Below are 17,585 nucleotides of genomic sequence, written 5' to 3' on the forward strand. Positions count from 1 at the left end.
GGTGTACCACATATGTACTATATACTTGCATATGTACCACATACTTGCATATGTGATACATACATATATATGTGTGTATACATATATTCTATACAGTGTGTGTACCAAAAATCTGTTCTAGTTACTATGCCTTCACAATTTTGTGGCCTAATATGATTGTAGCATATATTTTGCTCACAACTGGGGCGGGGATTGGCAGAGGTAGTTTCAGTTCAGTTCAGTTCAGTCTCTCAGTCGTGTCTGACTCTTTGTGACCCCATGTATCGCAGCACACCAGGCCTCCCTGTCCATCACTAACTCCTGGAGTTTACTCAAACTCATGTCCATCGAGTTGGTGATGCCATCCAGCCATCTCATCCTCTGTCATCCCCTTCTCCTCCTGCCCCCAATCCCTCCCAGCATCAGGGTCTTTTCTTTTTTTTTTTTTTAAAGCACTCAATATTGTAAAATTTTATTTAAACATTAACCCTTATTGCTTTAATCTTTTTTTTTTTAATTAATTAATTAATTTATTTTTTTATTAGTTGGAGGCCAATCACTTCACAACATTTCAGTGGGTCCTGTCATACATTGATAAGAATCAGCCACGGATTTACACGTATTCCCCATCCCGATCCCCGCTCCCACCTTCCTCTCCACCCGATTCCCCCGGGTCCTCCCAGTGCACCAGGCTGGAGCACTTGTCTCATGCATCCCACCTGGGCTGGTGATCTGTTTCACCATAGATAGTATACATGCTGTTCTTTTGAAATATCCCACCCTCACATTCTCCCACAGAGTTCAAAAGTCTGTTCTGTATTTCTGTGTCTCTTTTTCTGTTTGCATATAGGGTTATCGTTACCATCTTTCTAAATTCCATATATATGTGTTAGTATGCTGTAATGTTCTTTATCTTTCTGGCTTACTTCACTCTGTATAAGGGGCTCCAGTTTCATCCATCTCATTAGGACTGATTCAAATGAATTCTTTTTAACGGCTGAGTAATATTCCATGGTGTATATGTACCACAGCTTCCTTATCCATTCATCTGCTGATGGGCATCTAGGTTGCTTCCATGTCCTGGCTATTATAAACAGTGCTGCGATGAACATTGGGGTGCACGTGTCTCTTTCAGATCTGGTTTCCTCAGTGTGTATGCCCAGAAGTGGGACTGCTGGGTCATATGGCAGTTCTATTTCCAGTTTTTTAAGAAATCTCCACACTGTTTTCCATAGCGGCTGTACTAGTTTGCATTCCCACCAACAGTGTAAGAGGGTTCCCTTTTCTCCACACCCTCTCCAGCATTTATTGCTTGTAGACTTTTGGATAGCAGCCATCCTGACTGGCGTGTAATGGTACCTCATTGTGGTTTTGATTTGCATTTCTCTGGTAATGAGTGATGTTGAGCATCTTTTCATGTGTTTGTTAGCCATCTGTATGTCTTCTTTGGAGAAATATCTGTTTAGATCTTTGGCCCATTTTTTGATTGGGTCATTTATTTTTCTGGAATTGAGCTGCAGGAGTTGCTTGTATATTTTTGAGATTAATCCTTTGTCTGTTTCTTCATTTGCTATTATTTTCTCCCAATCTGAGGGCTGTCTTTTCACCTTACTTATAGTTTCCTTTGTAGTGCAAAAGCTTTTAAGTTTCATTAGGTCCCATTTGTTTAGTTTTGCTTTTATTTCCAATATTCTGGGAGGTGGGTCATAGAGGATCTTGCTGTGATTTATGTCGGAGAGTGTTTTGCCTATGTTCTCCTCTAGGAGTTTTATAGTTTCTGGTCTTACATTTAGATCTTTAATCCATTTTGAGTTTATTTTTGTGTATGGTGTTAGAAAGTGTTCTAGTTTCATTCTTTTACAAGTGGTTGACCAGTTTTCCCAGCACCACTTGTTAAAGAGGTTGTCTTTTTTCCATTGTATATCCTTGCCTCCTTTGTCAAAGATAAGGTGTCCATAGGTTCGTGGATTTATCTCTGGGCTTTCTATTCTGTTCCATTGATCTATATTTCTGTCTTTGTGCCAGTACCATACTGTCTTGATGACTGTGGCTTTGTAGTAGAGTCTGAAGTCAGGCAGGTTGATTCCTCCAGTTCCATTCTTCTTTCTCAAGATTACTTTGGCTATTCGAGGTTTTTTGTATTTCCATACAAATTGTGAAATTCTTTGTCTAGTTCTGTGAAAAATACCGTTGGTAGCTTGATAGGGATTGCATTGAATCTATAGATTGCTTTGGGTAGAATAGCCATTTTGACAATATTGATTCTTCCAATCCATGAACACGGTATGTTTCTCCATCTGTTTGTGTCCTCTTTGATTTCTTTCATCAGTGTTTTATAGTTTTCTATGTATAGGTCTTTTGTTTCTTTAGGTAGATATACTCCTAAGTATTTTATTCTTTTTGTTGCAATGGTGAATGGTATTGTTTCCTTAATTTCTCTTTCTGTTTTTTCATTGTTAGTATATAGGAATGCAAGGGATTTCTGTGTGTTAATTTTATATCCTGCAACTTTACTATATTCATTGATTAGCTCTAGTAATTTTCTGGTAGAGTCTTTAGGGTTTTCTATGTAGAGGATCATGTCATCTGCAAACAGTGAGAGTTTCACTTCTTCTTTTCCTATCTGGATTCCTTTTACTTCTTTTTCTGCTCTGATTGCTGTGGCCAAAACTTCCAACACTATGTTGAATAGTAGTGGTGAGAGTGGGCACCCTTGTCTTGTTCCTGATTTCAGGGGAAATGCTTTCAATTTTTCACCATTGAGGGTGATGCTTGCTGTGGGTTTGTCATATATAGCTTTTATTATGTTGAGGTATGTTCCTTCTATTCCTGCTTTTCTGGAGAGTTTTAATCATAAATGAGTGTTGAATTTTGTCAAAGGCTTTCTCTGCATCTATTGAGATAATCATATGGTTTTTATCTTTCAATTTGTTAATGTGGTGTATTACATTGATTGATTTGTGGATATTAAAGAATCCTTGCATTCCTGGGATAAAGCCCACTTGGTCATGGTGTATGATTTTTTTAATATGTTGTTGGATTCTGTTTGCTAGAATTTTGTTAAGGATTTTTGCATCTATGTTCATCAGTGATATTGGCCTGTAGTTTTCTTTTTTTGTGGCATCTTTGTCTGGTTTTGGAATTAGGGTGATGGTGGCCTCATAGAATGAGTTTGGAAGCTTACCTTCATCTGCAATTTTCTGGAAGAGTTTGAGTAAGATAGGTGTTAGCTCTTCTCTAAATTTTTGGTAGAATTCAGCTGTGAAGCCATCTGGTCCTGGGCTTTTGTTTGCTGGAAGATTTTTGATTACAGTTTCGATTTCCTTGCTTGTGATGGGTCTATTAAGATCTTCTATTTCTTCCTGGTTCAGTTTTGGAAAGTTATACTTTCCTAAGAATTTGTCCATTTCATCCAAGTTGTCCATTTTATTGGCATAGAGCTGCTGGTAGTAGTCTCTTATGATCCTTTGTATTTCAGTGTTGTCTGTTGTGATCTCCCCATTTTCATTTCTAATTTTGTTAATTTGGTTCTTCTCTCTTTGTTTCTTAATGAGTCTTGCTAATGGTTTGTCAATTTTGTTTATTTTTTCAAAAAACCAGCTTTTAGCTTTGTTGATTTTTGCTATGGTCTCTTTAGTTTCTTTTGCATTTATTTCTGCCCTAATTTTTAAGATTTCTTTCCTTCTGCTAACCAAAAATATGGAACGCTTCACGAATTTGCGTGTTATCCTTGCGCAGGGGCCATGCTAATCTTCTCTGTATCATTCCAATTTTAGTATATGTGCTGCCGAAGCGAGCACCAGGGTCTTTTCCAATGAGTCAACTCTTCACATCAGGTGGCCAAAGTATGGGAGTTTCAGCTTCAGCATCAGTCCTTCCAATGAACACCCAGACTGATCTCCTTCAGGATGGACTGGTTGGATCTCCTTGCAGTCCAAGGGACTCTCAAGAGTCTCCTCCAACACCATAGTTCAAAAGCATCAATTCTTTGGTGCTCAGCTTTCTTCACAGTCCAACTCTCACATCCATACATGACCACTGGGAAAACCATAGCCTTGACTAGACAGACCTTTGTTGGCAAAGTAATGTCTCTGCTTTTTAATATGCTATCTACGTTGGTCATAACTTTCCTTCCAAGGAATAAGCTCTGCTCAAATTGGAATCAGCTGGAGTGGCTCAAAGGCTGGGAAGCATGATCATCTGGAGGCTTGCTCTCATGTCTGGCAGTTGATGCTGGCATTGGCTGAGAACTTTCCTGGGGCTGTTGACTTTGCCCCATAAGGCAAATAAATTCCAGGAGGAGCTGCCTCACACACACACACACACACACACACACACACACACAGACCTAATGAAAGATTATTAGGTTATTCTAGGTAGAGGAAAACAGCAGTACAAGCGTCCTGAGGTAGGAATCACTCAGTGTGTTCGAGAGACAGAAAAGGAGCAGTGAGACAAAATAGGGGACACAGTGATATGAGATATTGTTGCAGCTGGTTATGGGATGCAGGTGAGAGCGTTTCCACTTCCAGTCAAGAAAATGGTACCACAGGTGCTATTTGATGTACTGGTTTGAGCAACCCCAGATGTATCTCCTACATAAGTATCTCTCCCAGGAAGAGGAGATAATGTGTTAGGTAATGGGATATTCTCTTTGTGAACATATGTTAAAAACTGTATTAAAAATTTATCATCATGAACATTCTGATTTCTGTTTTTAAAAACACCTTTAGATTTAAGAACAACAAAGAAGTGTTCTGAGTACACCATATTGGGTAAATAACCTGGTCCTTTATTATACTAATTCTATACAACATCCCATGCCAAACATATTGTAGTCATCACTGAAATCTCACTGGGGGAGATGTTATCGGCCATGATACACTAAGGATTCGACGATATCCTAATCTGAACCCAAACCATGGAAGATTACTGACAACTCACTCTTAGTAACATATACTACTTTGTTTTAAAAAGAAATAATCCATCCTAAATAAAAATAATGAAATGATATTGGAAAAAGCTTCCTGCCCCTACCCCGACTCTCACCCTAATCTCACTCTTATGCTAAGCAGTTGAAGAGACTTAAGACCATCCTACGTTCAACATAAATGGACTTGAAATATCAGTGTGGAACAGAAGAAAAAAAATTGCAGCAAAAAGAATAAACTTCTTCTTCCTTCCATAGTGTCTAGCTTGGTAGCTTTTAATTGGATTATTAAACCCAGAGAAAAAGGCCCTTTAGCTACTTTCGAAGTGCACCAACAGATACACTTTGCAATTGTTCTACTTAAACGCCTTGCCTTAATGGCTTTAATAATACGTTCAGTTTTCTGGCCTGAGATAAATTCCTTCAAAATTGTCCAATTCAAATAAACGAAGAATTACCGGAGTGTCCTGGGGCCATAATTTGATTTACAAACTGAAAAGAGTCTTGTCTTTTGTGAGACTCCTTGGTGTTAGAACAAGATAACGCTCTTCTTCCCTGGAGAGTCCATTCTGGGGGTCTAATCTACTGCCTGGAATCTTCATTCATCTCTCAGGATCTAGCCCAAGGAAGTTTGAGAATCCAGTAGGACCCACCACATAGATTTTCCAGTGAGTTCTCAAATCTCCCAGGTTAGTCACACTTTACTGTGGGGTCCTGCAGCAAGTAATTCTTAGAGAACATTTCATTGCTTTGTAATTCGTCATTATTCTTTACCTAGATGGTCAGTTCTTTAAGAACAGAAACTATTCCTTCTTCTCTTTCATTTTTCTCTTGTAGCCTCAGCACCATCCCTGGTGCACAGAGGTGGCCTGAGAGAAGCCTGCTGAACTCGGCTCTGAGCTCCAACATGCAGTTACACAATCTTCCCATAGCCCATGCTTTTTGTTACAATATCCTTTATTAGCCATGACATGATCATTGAGTTGCAATGAGTATTAAGGAAAAGTACAGATTGATTATCTGACAGAGCAAAATGTCATGACACTTTCAAAATGATTCATTACAAACAAAAGCAGTCAGATAAAACACTATAACTGAAATCCATTTTTTGCAGTAGATGTGTTGACAAAAAAAATTATCCTGGATTATCCCCCCACAATAAAGCATATGTTATTTGATTTCCTGTCACAATTAGGGGAATTGATATGTAACATGTAACACTGTTCAACTTGTTTTCTTTTCCCTTACCCCCTGGTTCAACTGATTCTCAACACAAGTAGTTTGAACTAATGAGTATACTATGACAGTGAAAATGAAAATTATTCCAGCTATGAAAGGTGCTTTGTGCTTCATGTTAAAAGTGAAAAAAGACAAATAGATTATTGATAGACATCTGCCTCTGGGGTGGCAATCTTCTGTATATTGATTCACTTTATTTTATGAGGATTAGAGCTAAGACTAAATGCTAAAAGATTTTCATAAGAATAATTTTTATAGTCACATGAATAAAGTAATAGAAGCTACAACAATCAAAATGATGACAAATACTGATTCTTATTTGCAAACAAGCAAGCTTTTAATCTATCCAAAACAAAAATAAAAGTTTTGCTTACAGTATAACATTTACTATATTAGTTTTTCTCCGAATGTGGCCTTACCTTTGAAATTATTTTTAAAATTTCCAACAAAAATAGCAAGCCACTTTAACTTTATAGTGTACCTTAATGTACAAATAAATTATGTTGGTGTAAAAGGAAACTGTACAAAACAACTGGTAAATACTTGAATTGCAGGCAGGAAAGAAAAACCCAGCACCGATGAAAGTAGTAAAATAGGATGGTGGACACAAGCAATGTGGTCATAATGTCCCGAACAACTGCAAAAAGCCAGCAGGAAGTACAGAAGGGCACTAAAAGAGAGTTATTGGCTAGTACCCTTGTTGTTACATTAAATTGAATGTATATAATTTGTTGCATATTTAATACAGTTTATTATAGTTGAATTTAACCATAATATTTTATTAATTGTATTACAGTCATGACTGTGTTAAAGAAATAAAAAGTACATGCATACATCCTTTTGGTAGCCTAGTTAAGAATGGCTGCTTCTCTTCTGTTATTTCTTTTCTCAGAGAACAAAGAAAATTACATTGTGAACACATGCCCTGCCACTTGCAGAATATGCTTAGGTGTGAATTGGCTGGGTGTGCACCAACTCAGCTGTAGTACACACTATAAGTGTGTGTGTGTTAGTCGCTCAGTTGTGTCTGACTCTCTGCAACCCCGTGTACTGTAGCCCACTGTCCATGGAACTCTCTAGGCAAGAATACTGGAGTGGGTAGCCATTCCCTTCTCCAGGGGAATCTTCCCGACCCAGGGATCAAACCCAGGTCTCCAGCATTGCAGGTGGATTCTTTACCATCTGAACCACCAGGAAAGACCACACACTACAAACTGACTTCTAAACACATTGCATCAATTTATACTCCCACTAGCTTTTGTAAAGTTTTGGCTTCTCAACATCTTTGACATACTTGGTATATCTTTTTCATTTTTAGTCTTTCTAGGAGTCTAGAATTATATCTTACTGTGCTTTCAATTTGTATTTTTTTAAAAGAGCAGTAACTCTGGTAGTAATATGGATTGCACAGGGGAGATGACATAATGGCTACAGAATGAACAGGACTTGGAGCTTGGCTATGAGAAGGTAATAGCAGAGTACCTGAGGTTGAAAGGCAGGATAACTAGAAGGATGATAATGCCATTTTTGTCTTTAAAAATCATTTATGTGAGTTCTCTTAAGTTTTATATCCATGTAACTATTCATTTTTATACAGCTATGATTATTACAGGAATATTGGCATTGCCATTTTTAAGAAGGGATATAGCCAAATAAATGCTTTTGGGGAGAAGATGATGAGGGTACCTGAGTTTGAGGTATAATGAATACTTCACATGGGGTTACCATGGTTTTGGACATCTCAGATAACCATTCCCAGATCATTAAAAACCGTAGTTTAAAAAAAAGGTAAGGTTTAATTCTTAAAAGCCATGTTGTAATAATAAATCAAAGTATGCTTTGAAAAAGATATCAAAAACCATTAAAGGGATTTAAAAAAGAATGGCTTTCTGAAAAGCTAGGTCTGTATGCTACTACCCAATTTTTAGTAGTGTGTTTTTACTCTACTAATGCTGAATTCTGCAGATAATTATATAAATTTTATGTAGAGCTAAAGTCAAATTTTGGGAAAAGGGCGAGTTATTTGGTAAAGTGTGGTTAGACGGGCATTTTCTGAGAGAATTGTCTGTTACAGGAATAATTGTTTGGACAGAGTTCCTAATTTTTTCAAATAAGTTCAGGAGAATTTATCCACACTTTTATGGAAAACTCAAGCAGTATTAAAATTTGATTGCTCTTTGATTGCCTCTAATCAGCCTGTTTTTTTAAAAAAATTTTTAACTCATATCAATGAGTCCTTAAATAATTAGAGAAATTTCAAGTAATATACTTACATACTGGGCTCTACACATAAATTGAATGTTTTAACTCCCCTCCCCCAAAATTTGTTCCTCTATACAATAATTTTGGGTTTTTTTAAAAAATTTATTATTATTTTGGCCGTGCCCACAGCATGCAGGGTCTTAGTTCCCCAACCAGGGCTCCAACCTGTGTCTCCTGCTTTGGAGACATCTTAACCACTTGACTGTCAAGGAAGTCCCAGTAGAGCAATTATGATGTTTCTTTAATTAGAATGGTTGATGCTTTCAACTAGAATTGATGCTTTTCAATTGTCCTGAAGAAGACTCTTTGAGAGTCCCTTGGACTGCAAGGAGATCAAACCAGTCAATCCAAAAGGAAATCGGCCCTGAATGTTCATTGGAAGGACTAGTGCTGAAGCTGAAGCTCCAATAATTTGGCCACCTGATGCAAAGAGCTGAGTCATTGAAAAAGACCCTAATGCTGAGAAAGACTGAAGGCAGGAGGAGAAGTGGGTGACAGTGGATGAGCTGATTCGATAGCATCACCCACTCAATGGACATGAATCTGAGCAAACTCGGGAGACAGTGGGGTACAGAGGAGCCTGGCATGTTACAGTCCATGGGGTCGCAAAGAGTTGAGCACAGCTTAGTGACTGAAAAGCAACTATTAGAATGGTATGTCCATGAGAGCAATCTACTCTCTACGATATGGCTAGTTACCAGCTGTTGGAAATAGGCATTTTGTTTGAGATTTTGAATATTATTAGGTTAAAGAATTAAAATTAGAGATAAACTATGGTCCCTGGGTCACGACCCAGATAATCATGATGGTGTGATCATTCACCTAGAGCCAGACATCCTGGAATGTGAAGTCAAATGGGCCTTAGGAAGCATCACTATGAACAAAGCTAGTGGAGGTGATGAAATACCAGTTGAGTTATTTCAAATCCTGAAAGATGACGCTGTGAAAGTGCTGCACTCAATATGCCACCAACTTTGGAAAACTCAGCAGTGGCCACAGGACTGGAAAAGGTCAGTTTTCATTCCAATCCCTAAGAAAGGCAATGCCAAAGAATGCTCAAACTACTGCACAATTGCACTTATCTCACACGCTAGTAAAGTGATGCTCAAAATTCTCCAAGCCAGGCTTCAGCAATACATGAACCGTGAACTTCCAGATGTTCAAGCTGGTTTCAGAAAAGGCAGAGGAACCAGAGATCAAATTGCCAACATCCGCTGGATCATCAAAAAAACAAGAGTTCCAGAAAAACATCTACTTCTGCTTTATTGACTATGCCAAAGCCTTCAACTGTGTGGATCACAATAAACTGTGGAAAATTCTGAAGGAGATGGGAATACCAGACCACCTGACCTGCCTCTTGAGAAACCTGTATGCAGGTCAGGAAGCAGCAGTTAGAACTGGACATGGAACAACAGACTGGTTCCAAATAGGGAAAGGAGTACGTCAAGGCTGTATAATGTCACCCTGCTTATTTAACTTATATGCAGAGTACATCATGAGAAACGCTGGGCTGAAGGAAGCAAAAGCTGGAGTCAAGATTGCTGGGAGAAATATCAATAACCTCAGAGATGCAGATGATACCACCCTTATGGCAGAAAGTGAAGAAGAACTAAATAGCCTCTTGATGAAAGTGAAAGAGGAGAGTGAAAAAGTTGGCTTAAAGCTCAACATTCAGAAACTAAGATCATGGCATCCGGTCCCATCACTTCGTGGCAAATAGATGAGAAAACAGTGGAAGCAGTGGTTGACTTTATTTTGGGGGGCTCTAAAATCACTGCATATGGTGACTGCAGCCATGAAATTAAAAGACACTTACTCCTTGGAAGGAAAGTTATGACCAACCTAGATAGCATATTAAAAAGCAGAGACATTACTTTGCCAACAAAGGTCCATCTAGTCAAGGCTATGGTTTTTCCAGTGGTCATGTATGGATGTGAGAGTTGGACTGTGAAGAAAACTGAGTGCCGAAGAATTGATGCTTTTGAACTCTGCTGTTGGAGAAGACTCTTGAGAGACCCTTGGACTGCAAGGAGATCCAACCAGTCTGTCCTAAAGGAGATCAGTCCTGGGTGTTCATTGGAAGGACTGATGTTGAAGCTGAAACTCCAATACTTTGGCCACCTGATGCGAAGAGCTGACTCATTTGAAAAGACCCTGATGCTGGGAAAGATTGAGGGCATCAGGAGAAGGGGACGACAGAGGATGAAATGGTTGGATGGCATCACTGACTCGATGGACATGGGTTTGGGTGAACTCCGGGAGTTGGTGATGGACAGGGGGGACCTGGCATGCTGCGGTTCATGGGATTGCAAAGAGTCGGACACGAATGAGCAGCTGAACTGGACTGATGGTTCTTGTAGTTGAAAATTTTACTTGAAAGTTTGCCTTGAAGTTTAGCAGGTGATTTTATTCTTCTCTTGTTCACCTCTGAATTCCTACTGATTTTTCCAGGCTGAATTAGTTGGGGGTTAGGAGAGGTAATTACTGAGTAGTGAAATCCCTACAAAGATTTAGAACTTACTGCACTAAAGGTTTATTTCTCATTCACATCACAGGCCAGTGATGGTCTGTGGGAATTTTATCCCATGTAACTAAGATTTTTGAGATCACCAGGAAAAATGGGTTGAGCGCTTGGTACTTGCATGCATTTATACATCATTAGAAGGATTCAGTTAGCAACAGCTATTGAGTATCCTTTCTTATTATGTAGTCATAAGAAAAAACTAACAGGAAGTGATATTACTTAAGATAGATATATTTTTCTTAGGTTTTCATGTCCATAAAACCAGCCATCAGTACAATGGGGCAATGTCCTCATGGATGATAGTGACCAAGATGGTCTTAGGCTTCCCCTCAATTTGACATAATTTTATGCAGACTTCTTCCTGACTCCAGGCTCTTGACCTTCCTTTTCCTGAAGCACTTATATTAGAAAACTTGTAATTGTAAATTCTTTCTCTGCCCCCTTGAGATGGAAATCTACAACACAGGGCTCTCTTTCTCAAGGACCTGGTGTCATTCCTCTAAACTGAAATTTTAAAAAAATATGGTTTCCTAGATTTTAGTCTCTATGGGAGGTAGGAGCCTAACTTCTCTAAGTACCAACTGGCAGACACAGATGGCCTAATCTTATTGACCACCTCACCCCAAAGTCCTTCAGTACTTTTCCACTAGCTCACCCCAGCACTTAAAAACTCTCCTAACTTTGATCCAGGGACACTGACTGCAACCTCTTATCCATATTCCATTAGTCTTGAATAAAATCTTCCTTGCCTGTTTAACTCCTTCCAGTGTGGTTTTTCTTTGTCAAGGGTCTCTGTGCTTAATCGCCCAGTTATGTCCGACTCTGCAACCCCATGGACTGTAGCCTACCAGGCTCTTCTGTCCGTGGGGATTCTCCAGGCAAGAATACTAGAATGGGTTGCCATGCCCTCCTCCAGGGGATCTTCCCAACCCAGGGATTGAACCCAGGTCTTCCGAACAGCAGGCAGATTCTTTACCGTTTGAGCTACCAGGGAAGCCCACTGTGAAGGGTAGCCAATACACAAAATACAGAAGTGAATTTTAAATAAAAGTGATTTTGAACTACTAATTACCTTGTAAACTTTGTTCTTATGGTGGCTGTTCAGTATTTTGAGTATACTTTTCTTTTTCTATGAATTTTAACATCTAAAACCACAGAAAAAAATATTTTTTTAAGCAACAAGGGGTGTTTCTTTTGAGAACATTAACCACCATCTATATCAATCTGAGTATTACAACTCATTCCTAAGGAGATTCTCAAGATGCAGTCAAAACTTTAAAAACATATTCAAATTAAGATGTTACTTATAATAGCTAAATTATAATACATATCACATGAAAATGGTGATGATATGTTGTTAAAAAATAAGACAGGAGTCAAGTGTCATAGTCAGTACTGGAATGTAAAGAGGGGCTGTCTTTACTTGACCTATTATAGATGATTTTTTCCTTCTTTACATTTTTCTGTATTTTAATTTTAAAAAGATTACTGTATCAAAAATAAACATTACTTTAAAAGGTCACCATAAAACAATTTTATTGACTTGAACCTCTAAAAGAAAACAACCAAGAACTTTGCTTTTCAGGCTTATAGATTGAGAAAAAGTGAACAATACATTGTAATTACAAGGTTTTAAGCAAACTTTCTTTTAGAATTAATGCTACTCCAATTTGATATTTGAAATGTTTCTCTACATTAATATTCATAAACTTTAGTAATATAATTATCTACCTTTAAAATTCATATTATAGGATTTTGAGAATTATGATGGCTTTTTGTATAAGAAATTTACTGGTTTTTTGTGTGATGAGGTAGATTTCACTTGGTAGGGAAAACTACTTTTTAGTGGCTCCTAAATGAACAATGTTAGTCATTCTGAAGATTTTTTTTTTCTGTTATATTTATTTTCCGTGGCACAACACTTGCAAACTCAAGCATCACATTTCTAAGGTGCTGAGTCTTGAGTATTTTCTCAAAAAGTAATTAAATATAATTCCTAGTTATGCATAGAGAAGGTTATGAACTATTTCTACAGTTTCAGAAGATTTATGTCCCTGACTTCCTCAAATGTGCCCTCATAGCCTAGATTTACTCATCCCCTTGTCTCTTTGATCTTCCTGGGTGAGGCAAGGTTGTTTCGATGGGCAGATTAGCTTGTTCTGGGCTTAAAAATGTCTGTCTTTCCACCTGGAATGGGGCCCTTCTCACTTGTAGGACTGTGACTTGTGAAAGAGACTGAACTAACCAAAACAAATAGGGTACTTAATCTTCATTTGTCAAAGCTGTGGGTGCTCTGCTTCTTCGATTTACATAATGAAAAGTTTAATAAATTTCTGCAAGATTCAGTTTCTACAAATTTTCTATTTTTAGGTTGTGCAAATAACTTTTTATAACCTACTTGATAAGAATGATGAGTAAGAAAAACATTTCAATGTTTATTTGAATCTACTATGGAATAACCCTATTTGTCATATTCATGTATTATTTTTTCTCCCTATTTATCTATAGTAATTTCTGAAATATTATAAGATGGCCATGTGTAATTTTGTAATGATAAGGAAAATTCAGGAGATGGAAAGCCTCTGCTTTATATAATTAGATCCACCTGCTTCTTAAGAAATTTTCTTAAAAACATGTATAAAGTTATTTCACACCTTAAGTAAAAGCTAAATTCTGTCCATTAGGAAACATATGCAGTTACTAGATTTGTATTTGGTTACAAACCATGATCTCTTTCCTATCCACCTGCTTTATTCAATTTCACTGATAATTTCCAAAGGTGGTCCTAGAAATTTCAAAAGTTTTTGAGTTTGAAGCTACTCTGTACTCTTTCCTCTTTGATTGACATGATTTTTTTTTTTTTTGGCCAAATGATTGATTTTGTCCTAGGTAACATTACTGTGTCAGATGGGATCATAAAATAATCACTTATAGAAATCACCTAGGTTAGATTTCAATGTTCAAAACCACTGACCGTTTGCTGATTGCTTAACAGACTCATATTACTATACTTTATTACTATACTTATCTCTAGGAATCAAGGGACTGTGGTGCTTGGTGGGTATCATAGAAAGATAATTCATGGTCCCCTATGTTTGAGAAATATAGTTTCTTCTCAAAAGAACTGTTTTTCCCTAATTAATAGTATCTAAAGTGGTAAATCAGCTTAGCAGGAAGAGAGCAGGGAAGAAAATATTTATTTTTTCTAAAATAGTACATGTTCTTCTTTATTACTTTTATCACTTAGGGTCTTGGCAGGAAATAAATGGCACACTCCACTCTAGTAATTAGGCCCAGTTAATGAACAGACTGTTTGTAACGTGTGGGCAGAATTAAGGTAACTCAGCAGGCTAAGAACCACAGGGATCCATGGGAAGAGGAGTGATTACCAAAATCCTAGGAGAACTATAACTGAAAGAGAAGGGGACCAGCAGGAGCTGTGTGCTTAGACAGAAAAATGTAGCTGCTGCTAATAGGTTCTTAGCAGAGAGGGGGCCAGGGAAATAAATACCCCCATCTCTCCTTCCTTCCACCCTCCCATTGGCTGTTGGTGCTTCTCACTGGCCAAACCCAAGCAGAATCCAGAAAGCAAGGCATAGAGGTCAGCTTCCTGGGCACACAGCATGTTGGAGAAGGATGGAAGACATACCTGGGAGGGGTGGAAGGGAGAACAAATGGAGCAGTTTCGGTACCACATTTACAATTTGACCATAAATTTTGATAGTACAAAAGTAATAGTGTTCTTTAGTATTTCCACGAAGTAAATAAGATGAACTTGACAAGATTACATATTTCAAAAGTAAAAGGCTTAATAATAACTTGCCAAAACAATTCTGGAGCTACATTTGAATTTTGAACAATACTGTGGTTGAGGGCACCCACCCTCCTGCAATCAAAATCCGTGTATAATTTAGTCAGCCCTCTATATCTTCAGTTCCCCATCCTTGGATTCAACCAACTGTGGATCTTGTAGCACTGTAGTATTTACTATTGAAGACAATCTGCATGGACCGAAGTAGTTCAAACTCATGTTGTTCAAGGGTCAACTGTATTTTAGAATAATGTCCTAAAGACATAAATTGTGTTTTACACACTCAATAGAGTAGTACTTGATTTGCTAATGATCTTCAATTTTCATGAGCTACTGTGATTTTTAATTTAAGAACCATAGCATTTTGGGGGCAAACTCATACCAAGCGCCTCAGATTTAGTGGGGTCAGGGGTTAGGGTAAGATGGGTTTTACTAACACTAGTAAAGACAAAGTGTTACAGGTACATGCTTCATACAACTCACCATTTCCGAGGTCAATAACTGTTTGCCATGCCTCAGTCATTATGTAGTGTCATGCAGATGATTTGTTTTGGATTGGCTTGTGTGGCAGTCTTAAGTTGTACCTGGCAAATTGTGATAAAAACAAAGGGACAAATCTTAGATTATAGAAATGAGTTAGTGCTATGCTCAAGAGAATCAGATTAATACAGTTAGTTTTCAAATGTTTCTTTAATTATTGAACATATTCCTTCTATAATTTAATTTTAGAACTTCAAATTGTTTTACTTAGAATTCATTAATTGATAGCAGTAAATGAATATTTTACTTAACTTTTATGTTTTCAATATGAAGAACAAGTAATAATTTGATTACTAAAATATTCATAAAGTATTATCCAAGCAACACTTAACACAAGATTCAGGAGAAAATTATAACTATCAATTGTTGAATTTCCCTGGTGTTTTTCTGAACAAATTGATTTACAGATTAGAAAAACACTGCACATACAATTCAATATTTCAGGGAATTGCAATACATTTATACATTAAACTATTTTTTGTCTATAGAATCTAGTGGTATAAAAACACTTTAAATGCTTTCAAAAAGTGTGAAAAGCATAATTTTATGTGTTTAGAGTTAATGGTAATTTTTTTCCTTCTGCCTTTAATGCAAGAGGAAATCATTATAAATCTCTTCTAAAAGGTGCTGTTTAGTTTTTCTTTCCTTTGATCACAACCATTTTTTTCCCTCTGAAGTAAATTTTAGTATTGTATTTTTCTAACCTTTTTGTAATCATAAGTAGTCAAATTTTTGGTAAACTTCTAAAAACAATCATTCTTACATGAAGTAATTTCTTATAAACCAGCCACTGCTATTGGTTGACTATGGGTATATAAGATGGTGATGGACAGGGAAGCCTGGCCTGCTGCAGTCCATGGGATCACATAGAGTCAGACACGACTGAGCAACTGAGCAACTATAACATATAAGGTGGAGTTTCTGTAGTCCTATTGACAAAAGTACCTTCAGCTGTTATCTGTCTTGGCATTCCATATCCTCCTTTCCTTCTCCTATCTACTTTATGAAATTCAGATGCATTATAGTTTTCCACATGCAACTTCAAAATTCTTAGTTGATAAATTAAAATGTGGTAATATAAATCACATGATAAAAATGTCTAAATTACTCTAACATTCCTATTTACATTTCAAAACCCATTTTAATGCTTTAAACTGCCTTCATGCAACCCTTCTGTGGCTTTTTACCCCATCCATTCCCTATTCATTCATATATTCTGTAAACATTTATTGAGAACCCATGGAATTCCAGTTGAGCTATTTCAAATCCTAAAAGATGATGCTGTGAAAGTGCTGCACTCAATATGCCAGCAAATTTGGAAAACTCAGCAATGGCCACAGGACCAGAAAAGGCCAGTTTTCATTCCAATCCCAAGAAAAGGCAATGCCAAAGAATGTTCAAACTACCACACAATTGCACTCATCTCACACGCTAGCAAAATAATGCTCAAAATTTCTCCAAGCCAGGCTTCAACAATACGTGAACCATGGGCTTCTAGATGTTCAAGCTGGATTTAGAAAAGGTAGAGAAACCAGAGATCAAATTGCCAACATCCATTGGATCCTGGAAAAAGGAAGAGTTCCAGAAAAACATCTACTTCTGCTTTATTGACTATGCCAAAGCCTTTGACTGTGTGGATCGCAATAAACTGTGGAAAATTCTGAAAGAGATGGGAATACCAGACTACCAGACCTGCCTCTTCAGAAATCTGTATGCAGGTCAGGAAGTAACAAAACTGGAACAACAGAGTGGTTCCAAATAGGAAAAGGAGTACGTCAAGGCTGTATATTGTCACCCTGCTTATTGAACTTATATGCAGAGTACATCATGAGAAATGCTGGACTGGATGAAGGACAAGCTGGAATCAAGATTTCCAGGAGAAATATCAATAACCTCAGATACACAGATGACACCACCCTTATGGCAGAAAGAGAAGAAGAACTATAGAGCCTCTTGATGAAAGTGAAAGAGGAGAGTGAAAAAGTTGGCTTAAACTCAACATTCAGAAAACTAAGATTCTGGCATCTGGTCCCATCAGTTCATGCAGACAGATGGGAAACAGTGGAAACAGAGACTTTATATGTTTGGACTCCACAATCACTGCAGATGCTGACTGCAGCCATTAAATTAAAAGACACTTGCTCCTTGGAAGAAAAACTATGACCACCCTAGATAGCACATTAAAAAGCAGAGACAATACTTTGCCAACAAAGGTCCATCTAGTTAAAGCTATGGTTTTTCCAGTAGTCATGTATGGATGTGAGATTTGGACTATAAAGTTGAGCACCAAAAAATTGATG

At 37.5% G+C, this 17,585-nt stretch overlaps 1 non-coding gene across 1 annotated transcript; it reads right to left on the minus strand.

Annotated features, from left to right (window-relative positions):
- Nucleotides 1-3,672: 3,672 nt before the first annotated feature.
- On the minus strand, nucleotides 3,673-3,779 carry LOC122422969. Its single transcript, XR_006264053.1, has one exon. It is a non-coding gene; the product is annotated as a U6 spliceosomal RNA (small nuclear RNA).
- Nucleotides 3,780-17,585: the final 13,806 nt, after the last annotated feature.

The sequence above is a fragment of the Cervus canadensis genome, chromosome 20 (genome assembly GCF_019320065.1).
Source record: "Cervus canadensis isolate Bull #8, Minnesota chromosome 20, ASM1932006v1, whole genome shotgun sequence".
Taxonomy (NCBI): domain Eukaryota; kingdom Metazoa; phylum Chordata; class Mammalia; order Artiodactyla; family Cervidae; genus Cervus; species Cervus canadensis.